This window comes from Halyomorpha halys, unplaced genomic scaffold (assembly GCF_000696795.3).
Source record: "Halyomorpha halys isolate HHAL.00 unplaced genomic scaffold, Hhal_1.1 Scaffold700.1, whole genome shotgun sequence".
Lineage (NCBI taxonomy): Eukaryota > Metazoa > Arthropoda > Insecta > Hemiptera > Pentatomidae > Halyomorpha > Halyomorpha halys.
Window position 1 is genome coordinate 450,673 of NW_027116789.1, and position 9,857 is coordinate 460,529.

Genomic DNA, 9,857 nt, shown 5'->3' on the forward strand with positions numbered 1-9,857 from the left:
TATATTATTATATTAAAAGTATTTATTTTAATTTATCATGGACAACGTTTCGGAACCACCGCTCCATCATCAGGTAATATTAATAAAAATATATGTCTTCAACTATCAGAATTAAACTGTGCTCCTTATTAGCTATCAACAATCATATTGCTGTCAGTTTTTTAAATAAATAAATTATTAAAATTTATAAAAATCTTATATAAATGTAAGGAGAATCTAAAACAGTTCTATTAACAACTCTATTGCATCTGCAATTGTGGGGATAATCTCGAAATTTTAATAATTTATTTACTTAAAAAATTGACAGTAATATGATTATTGTTACGGCGTACGGCTAATAAGTAGAACAGTTTAATTGTGAAATTTAAAGATATATTTATATTAAGATTACCTGATGATGTCTCGTTGTTAATGATTAATTAAAATAAAGACTTTTATTAAGGAAGTTTTTTTTCACTACTACGAATTATAAAAATGAATAAATAATAACTCATTCTGTGTTATTTGTTTATATATTTATAATTAAATGTGTGATATGCAAGCGTTTAAGATTTATTTATTTTTTTACTCTTAATTATCCCCATTATAACAGTGGTTATGGCATTTAGAAGCTTTTCGTTTATTTTATTGTCACCTATTAGGGAGCAGCGATGACATATTGAATTTATATTACAATCATATTTTGAAAGCAGTGGAACATCCGTCAACTTGTCAACATGTCACGGCTTCTTCCCGACAGGCACTAACTTCGACACGACGGACGAGCTTTGATGTTCCATTGACGGTGTTTAAACAGTCTTTGAGCTGTCTTGTCAAACCATTATATACGTCTAAATTGTTTGTCAATCGGAATTAGTGGCCGTAGGTGAAAGGAATACAAGTGGAAGACTGTGATGGCATCTTAATTGAAAGCGTCAGTTTGCAAGAGGAAGTGCCGGATGTGGACCCTATCGCTTGCCTCATGAGATAGATTCACTTCCGGAACCTAGCTTGCTATTTTTTGCGCTCTTAAATTACCGAAGAGCCTAGAATTGATGTAGCAAGAATATTTCATTAAAACAATTTTTATTCAACATTATATTACAAAATATTACTTTCAGCCGCATATGTTTATTAACTGATAGTGCTATGGTAGTTCGTGCCTTATATACAACATAAAATATGCAAAAATGAAAAGGAAATGAAGAATAAAAATGTAATAATAATCAATAATAATAGTATGTTAATAATTAAATAAAAAATAATTTCATTTTTATTGATTTTTTTTAATATTTAGGCAATTTATATTAGTTTACCTCCACTAGAACACTAGTATTAGATAAGTTTAACTTATAAGTATTTATATTATATTGTAAGTATTTAGCACCTGTTTGTGCTAACCTGTTGAATTGTACCTGCTGAGATAGCTAGGTATTTTTTGTGGGAACAGGCCTGAATAATTTGAGACATGAAAATTGGAAAATCGTTATTTATCCAGAAACAGACAGACTAAAAATATATTTTGAGCTCAAATTGTTTAACTTTATTAAATTACTGCCGTCATTAGTTTGGTTTAATGACGCACGTTCTGGTCTTTTTGATTCAAGTTTTTTTTCTATGAGAGTTTTCGAAAACCCTTTTTTAAATTCTTAAATTTTAAGCAAGAATTTCAGGATATAGAGATACCACATGAGGCTGGCAGAGACAGAAATTACCGATATCAGAGTATACATACAAACATAATAGTTACATGTTATACATAGAAACATGTACAACTCTGTTCTCTGCATGTCTATGCCAGCTGGAACAATGTTTCACCTTCAGTGGAGTCTCGCCTCTGTCCCTATGCAGTTCAATTATTATTATAGTAATCCATTACAAAAAAAAAATCCATCTTTGAAACAATTATGACCTGGTAAAATATTGGAGAGTAACTTAGATATTTCTATGCAATTTAGAAATGAAGTAATAATTAAATTTTTAAAAAAAATGGTATTGGTATATATATAAATTAATAGATTGATAAACCAAAAACAAAAAAAAAAATAGGAAGAAAAATAAATCGCTAAGCTAGAAGAAAATTATAATAAATATTCTATTATGTTTATAAAAATAAATAAATTTACATAAATCCTAGGTTCAACAGTGAATTCAACAATTTCCTATACCTCGATCTCAGTCTAGTCTTGCATTTGTAACGAGAATAATTTTACTATTATAAACATTCATTAACACACTATAATACTAATACAATTAAGATGTCAAAATATTGCAAAACACAAAATACCTTTGTAGTAATATGAATATAAATAGGATTTATTTATCACAGCATATTTTTTTATATTAAATTTGTTGGATTTTCTATAGTCGATTTAAAAATTCAATAATTATATATATATTATCATTAGTTATTGGAAAATAATAAATATCCGTAGTTGTTTGCTCATAAATACAAAAAAACAATAACAAAGGAATATCTTTTGAAAGAAATCACTATCTCCAGTTGTTTGAAAAATCGTGAAAGAATTCATAACAAACTAAAGTTGAATACATTTTCCTAGGTTGAGAACAAATTTTCAGGAATACGAATTTTAACATGTAATTTTGTTTATTTTTTTTTTTTCATTATTACGAGTATTTTACACCTCCACCTATCACAACAGTCTGGATGAAGAACTGCATAATGGGTCAGAACGTTGCCCATTAATAAATAAATCATTTCTTTAGAGGAAACCATTAAAATATAAAGTTTGATACAAATAAATAATTGTTTCTGATATAATGAAGAAAATTGTTTATTAAAAAAAAAGTGTTTACTACTAAATAGTGACTGAGAATTAATAGTAAAAAAATCAATATCAACAACAAAATGTGAACACGCTTTATGTAACTCAACTTTTTTTTTCGACCCCTCACCAGCCATTTCTGGCATACGGGGTGCAGCAGAAATTCAAACGGCGTACCGCATGCCATGCCTACGAAAGGAATAGACCACGCCTTCTGGTGTCACTCGCCCTGGAAACGTACCCCCTCCACTATACTCCTTTCTCCAAGACTAGAACTGTTCTTTTGTCTGATGGATTATGACATCTATTATGTGTAATTCTCTGTCATGTGTAACTATTCAGAAAAAAATAAGATTACTTTAATTCAAGTAATAGCCGAAAACCATATGTGTTTTTCTTTACCGCTACCCTGGGCCATTTCATTCTAATATAGAATGACCTATTTATGGAAACGAGATTAAAATTAAATTGGTGTGACTATAGATTATACTATTATATCTTAATAGTGGCTATAAATTATCCTAAAATTATACATTTTCCTATTTCAGAAAAAGTCTCATGTCCTTTTATATTCCATTAGAATCTTTAATAATGTATTTTTAATAAACTCGCGTGAGTGCCTCAGCACTGGTTGGAGAAATTGGTTTTGAGTCTTCGGGAGAGAAGGGTCGCTTCCGCCTACACCAATCACTGGAGTAATAAGGTTTTCATCATGAGGAACTTGGCTGGAGTACCATCATGACCTGGAGTTTGGCACTAACAACCCCCAAGTTTTACGACCACATAATTGCTCTAAATAAGATATTCTTCCTCTTCTCTTCGTTCCTCTTTCAAATAATTGGGTCATTTGCTTTAAGTGACTGAGGATCTTCTTTTTATTTATAATGAATCTTCCTTGTGTTAAATTGTTTTTTAATAATTTATTTATGATATTTACAACTGTATTAAACTGTATACAAGTAAATTTGCTATTAGTTATAAAATGGTATGATACAAACATGTGGAGAATCCGCCTATTGATAGAACTCTAACATTAAAAATGAATTACAAACTTTGCACTATATTATATACCCGTAGGCTCCTGGTTACTTCTTTAATATTCCCCCATTTTAATCATTGCTCTGTTTTACGAGGGTGTCTCTGGGGATCTCGAAGCAAAATTAAAACGGTTAATTAATTGCATTAATTTGTACGATTCATCTTTAGGGTCCCCAGGGACGCCTCTGTCAGCTGATTTTATGAAGAATTGAAATGGCTTTACCCCTCCTTCCGTCGTAAATATTTTCTTGCTTCCTTCCTCTACCAAATTATCCAATCCCTTTGTCCATCGTACATCTCTGATACCCTTCAATTTAAATCCTCAGTGCATTCCCGCAATACCCACTCACGGCCTCCAGACTTATATGTAACTGCCCATTGAACCACAGCCTTTGGTAAGTCTTTCCTCATCCGTCCCTCCTCCCTATGGAATTCTATTCCCTCCTTCATTTGTAGTTCTAATACCCTTCCAGTCTTCAAATCCCGTATCTTCGACCACCTTTTGTCCACCCAATTCCAGAAGAATAACAATTAAAAGTTTTAAACAATGTTTATATATTTTCTGTACTTAATGTTTCGGATTTTCGTTGATAATAAGTATATTAGCAGAAATTGTACCTTTCCATTTATTATTTTAGTTTAAATATATTTGATTTTTATCATTTTTGTTTTCCATTATTATCTTATGTTTTATGATATGACATATGGTTTTATTTTTTTGTTCTATTCTCATTTTGTATATTCTGTTAATTATTTTTGTTCATTTTTATCAAATAAAACTCATTATTTTATTATATTTTATGACGTTTTATAATTTCATTTTTATTTTGTATTTCACTCCAAGGCTCTAAAGCCTAATTTTGACACCTGTAATATTATTCTAAAGGGTTCAACCCAGAATAAATATAGAATATTATTATCATTATTATTATATTCGGTTATGAGTAAACAATTTTATTTTCAATTTTTTCATTAATCATTATGGATTTCTAATTTCTACTTTTTAAATACTTTGTGATTTTAAAATCGTTCAATCTTAGTTATGTGCATGAAATAATGAGAAAGGAAGATTTAAGAAGAACCACATATCTAATAAAAACATCATTTTTTAGTTTTTATATGTATTGTGTTTAAGATGTTATTTTACATTATTTCATTTTTTCTTCTCTTCTATTTATTATTTTGTTATCAATTATTTCATATATTGGTCTGAATGAGCTCAATCATCCATTTTACCATTGTCAACAAACATGATATTAATGTAATATTACCGAATTCAAAAATAAATTGTTATTTGCAATAAATATTTTTTGTTTTGAAATAATACGTCAACATGGATTTTGAATCTGGTTACAACTAAAGGAATTTTGACTACATCCTCCACGCTACTAATTGACAAAAAAAAAGTTTTAGGATATATTGGTTCCTAATATCGTTTATTGACAAATTCATTAAGTACCCAACAATATGTTGAAGGAGATATGCAATAATATTCAGTTCCTTGGGTCGGATAGGTTAATTTCGATAAATTTTTTTTTTTAATTAAATCATTTTTCTTTATGAAAACCGATTTATTTTTTTATTCATTTGCAGTTTTTTTTTTATCTTCAGTTTCTTAATATTCATTTTCACACTACATGCTATTCATTGGACTTAAACTGCATATTGAAAGCATCGCTTGCAGCCTGAAAGTGCAAGAACCACAAATCATAAAAGTGTCTCTATATCAGGCATTCCTTGCTGTTGAGTCAGATGCAGATCATCGGATCTAACTCCACCCAATAATGGGATTTCCCACAGGTGTATCATAATCTCCTTTACTAAATGTCAGTAGCAGCAATTATTATTTGTTAATTAATACTTTACGAAAAAAATAAAATAAAATGTATATAGTTTATAGCTGACTGTTCCGTCTGCAGACTGAAACAATATGCCAGGAAGATATCACATTCAAACCTACCCTTGTATTGATCTGTACTGTCGAAATTTATTTTTAATTGTCATTTGTAATTTTTTTATTTTATTTTCGAATAATACGTCAACACGGATTTCGAATCTGGTTCCAATTAGTGTTAATTTGATTACTTTCACGTTTCTAATTGAAAAAAAAATTACCAGATATTGCTTCCTTTTATAAAAATCAGAACGATGCTAAATTCTAAAACAAAATATTATACACTACACATTTTTACAATTTTATAATATAAATCTAGAGTGATATTTCCTTTTCATAAGATTTATTTCTTATTTTAATTAACAGCAAATTTATCCGTTTTTATACTAAACACCGACGATTCGGAGGCCTTCTTCGCTGTTCTTTATAGTTTTTAACAATAGTCACATAATTGCTTACTCATGTTTAAATTTTCTTTAATTAAAAAAAAATAGTATATATTACTCGTACCTTGTAAAAAGGAATTTTATTATATCACAAATTCTTTCTTTCAATATCCAAATATTCTTATTTCAATCATTTTTTTTTTTAATTAAAAAGGAACTACTTAATAATCTCCACTATCTCTGTCACACCGGATTCAAAGGAATCGAAATTTATCTTAATTCTTGTTCTGTTTTCTATTTTCTTTAGTCTTCCACTTATTTATCAACCCTCGTTCAATTATACTATTTTTCTATTTATGAATTAAAAAAAAAAAAAAAATGTATTTGTGGGTGAAATTTAAACTAGCTAGAATTATATTTTAACTTTTTTCGCTATATAAAATTTTTGAATTTAAGAATCAAATTTATGGTAATTCTTTGTGCCGTCGTGGGCCAGTGCTGTACTGTTTTCATTTTTGTTAATCTTGCAGTTGCTTTTATTTTGTTAAAAAGTGTAGAGAACACTGAAGACGGAGGACTCCGAAATGTCTGAAATGATATATACTTCAAAAAAACGGAAAAATTTGGAGTTTATATTAGTAAAAGAAAGTAAATTGAAATTGAAAATGGAAATTATATTAATGATAAAATCTTATGGAAAGTACATATTTCACAGGATTTGTATCGTCTAATAAATAGAATAAATATTGAGTACACATCGAGTGAATTGAATTTATTGATTTAATATATATATATTATTATAATTTAATAAAAATGTAATAATCATCACTCAGATAATTTTTTACGTTTAGCTTTGTTTTGTATCTGGACATACGGAGTTGAGCTTTGGGCCTCCACTAAACCATCAAATTCCTCCAGAATCCAATCCTTACAGTCCAAAATCCTTCGTAAAATCCTTAATGCTCCTTACTTTGTCACAAATCAAGTCATCCATCAGGACCTCAATATTCCATATGTTGCCGATTTGGCCAGAACCAGATACCGTTCCTTCCATAATAAACTTCTCAACCACCCAAATCCACTTGTTTCTAACCTGGCTTCTCCTTCATTACCTAATAATCCTCCTAGGCATCTGAAAAGAAGATGGCCTCGAGATCTTCCCCTCTAGAAATGTTATTGGAGTTATATCAATGGGTAGATTCTCCACATGTTTTTATCATGTCACTATGTCACCTACAGCAAATTTACTTGTTGTATATATGTGTATACAGTTGTAAATATCAACAAATAAATTATTAAAAAAAAAAAAAAAGCTTTGTTTTGCTGTCCGTTTATTTATTCATTTTCAATTAACTCTGTTTGAATTTAGTATTTTAATCGTTTTATTAGAATTTAATTTGGGGAGGGACTGGCTCAGTGGTAAGGCACTAGCCACTAACTTCAAGGAACCGGGTTTGAATCCGGCTGTGCCTGATAATTATTTTTTTGTTACTGTTGCCGTAAATCAAACCCACTCAGCCTCATAAAGTGGGTTCTCTTAATTATGGAAACATCTGGTGGTCGAGCGTGTTTCTGGCCAAATCACTTCCTTGCACAGCCGTCGGTCAAGTAACCTTACGAATTACTGCACCCCGGACCTTTCATGGGTTGTAGTGGTACAGAGTTATTTTTCTATTAATAGAATTTATGACAAATATTATTGTGATAAATTTTTAACAAAGAAGGTAAAAAAGGCTTTGATGAATAATTTTTATTTTAATCTAAAAATTGACTAATTTGGTAATTAGACATAATCTAAGAAATGCTTATTGGCAAAAATATATGATTCCCTAATCTTTTAATGTCTCATAGGGTTATTTGTTGAATTTACCTGGGCAGAATAGCCTGTATGAAATTGTTTTTTAAATGATTTAGTTCTAAAATTGTATTAAGGTAAGATAAATTATTAATACTATTGTTATTTGTTTGGAATTGTCGAAGATCATATGTGTAATAAAAGCTGTTTGTAATAGATTGTCCCTCAGGATGGCCGAATTGCCCGAAACGTCGGACTTATAAATAAAATACAAATGTTTTGATACTAAAATGGATAAAATTTTGTTTATTTAAACAATAGAATTTAATTTATTACAATTTGAACAGTTTCTTTTTTCTCTCAGATTGCTCACCTGCCATTTTTAAGAGAACCATTGATCCTTCACACTCTTCTATGGAATGATATGGAAGCTAATTAAATTTACTCAAAACTTATTCTACATCTCTTTACTCCTGGAAAAACAAAATAATTTAAAAAGGAGAATAAGGCGAGTTATTCTGTCTGGGGCGCATAGTTTGAGACTTATTTATTTCTCTTAACAGACATCCATCTCTTAACGAGCAATTTTATTGAGGTCCGGCTAGCAAGGTACATTTAATACATTTTAACCCCTCTATAACTATTCATAAAATATATATTTTTTTAATATTTATTTATTGCTATTTACAACTGTACATTATAATACGTTTAGTAAATCTGATCTAAGTTAGATTGGAGTGTTGCAGGCGTGTAGAGAAACTATCCATTGGCAACACTCTAATGACATTTTACATTAGCTGGTCTCGTGGCCATCTTCTTTTCAGGTGTCTCGGAGGATTGTCAGGAATGGAAGAGGATGCAAGGTTGGAAACTAGGGGGTTTGAGTGGTTAGGGAGTTTATAATGGAAGGAGTGATATCTGGTTCGGGCTAGATCGGTTACAATGGGAACATTAAGGTCTTTATGTATGATTTTATTTGTAACAAAGTAAGGAGCATTGAGGATTTTACTAAGGATTTTTAATAAAATATGAATTACAAACTCATTGTTATAGAATTGAAAGGTATTGACGGGACTAAAATACTTTTTGTTTTGTGTGTCCGGCATTCAATGTATGTAAAACAAAGTATTAAATCTCTATCTCAAAATTTGAACTTTTACGTTTCAAGGTACGTATAATGCAAAAATCGAATAAAAGAAATCCATCCGTAAGCCGTCTATGGATTTTCTCTGAAACTACGACGTTAATTTTATATCAATTTGGCACCACAGTTACAGGTTACCCCAGGATGGTCCTTGGGGTTCAACACCTGTCCGCTAATTTTCAAATTAGTGTCCTATAAAAAGATGGTTGGGATGAGATGTTCCTAGAATGATTAAAATTTTTTGAATTAATATAAAATTATATTATTTTCCATTTCGGACTTACAAGGTATCAGAGCTTAATTTCATTGTTTTTGTTATTTTTAAATCAACCTCTTCTTAGCGTGCACCTCTGTATAACAGATGAAATAATCTTACACGTGGGTGTATGTTATATAAGGAGTTATTCTGTATTTAATAATAATTGAAAAACAACTTAATAACCAGTTGTTTTTAGATGGACGATAGCTTCTTGTGTACGCAAAGAATAAAATTGTTATAAGATCGATTGTCTGTATACATGTCATCGAAGATCTGCTAAAACAAACATAGAGCTACTTCTCGGCTTAAGGAGTTCAAAGCCCAAGTCACTATACAGCAAAGGGGAAGGCAATTCCCCCAACTTGGCTACTTCATGAACAGTAACTGATGAAATTTGGCCCAAAATGCTTTGGCAAACTACTTGTCGATTTAGTGGTTTCACTACCTCATAACTACTATGTAACCGTTAGCTACAGCTATAAAGTTATCGAGTTCATGGAGCCCATTTATTTAGATTATAGTACTGATTTTTTATTTTTCTGTATATTGATGATTTTTATTTTTATTATATATTGA

General features: G+C 29.9%; 1 protein-coding gene across 3 annotated transcripts in view; it reads left to right on the top strand.

Annotated features, from left to right (window-relative positions):
* The window catches only part of Myo81F (Myosin 81F), a 260,504-nt gene that overhangs the window by 203,881 nt on the left and 46,766 nt on the right, over positions 1-9,857 (top strand). The gene's annotated exons all lie outside the window — the stretch shown is intronic.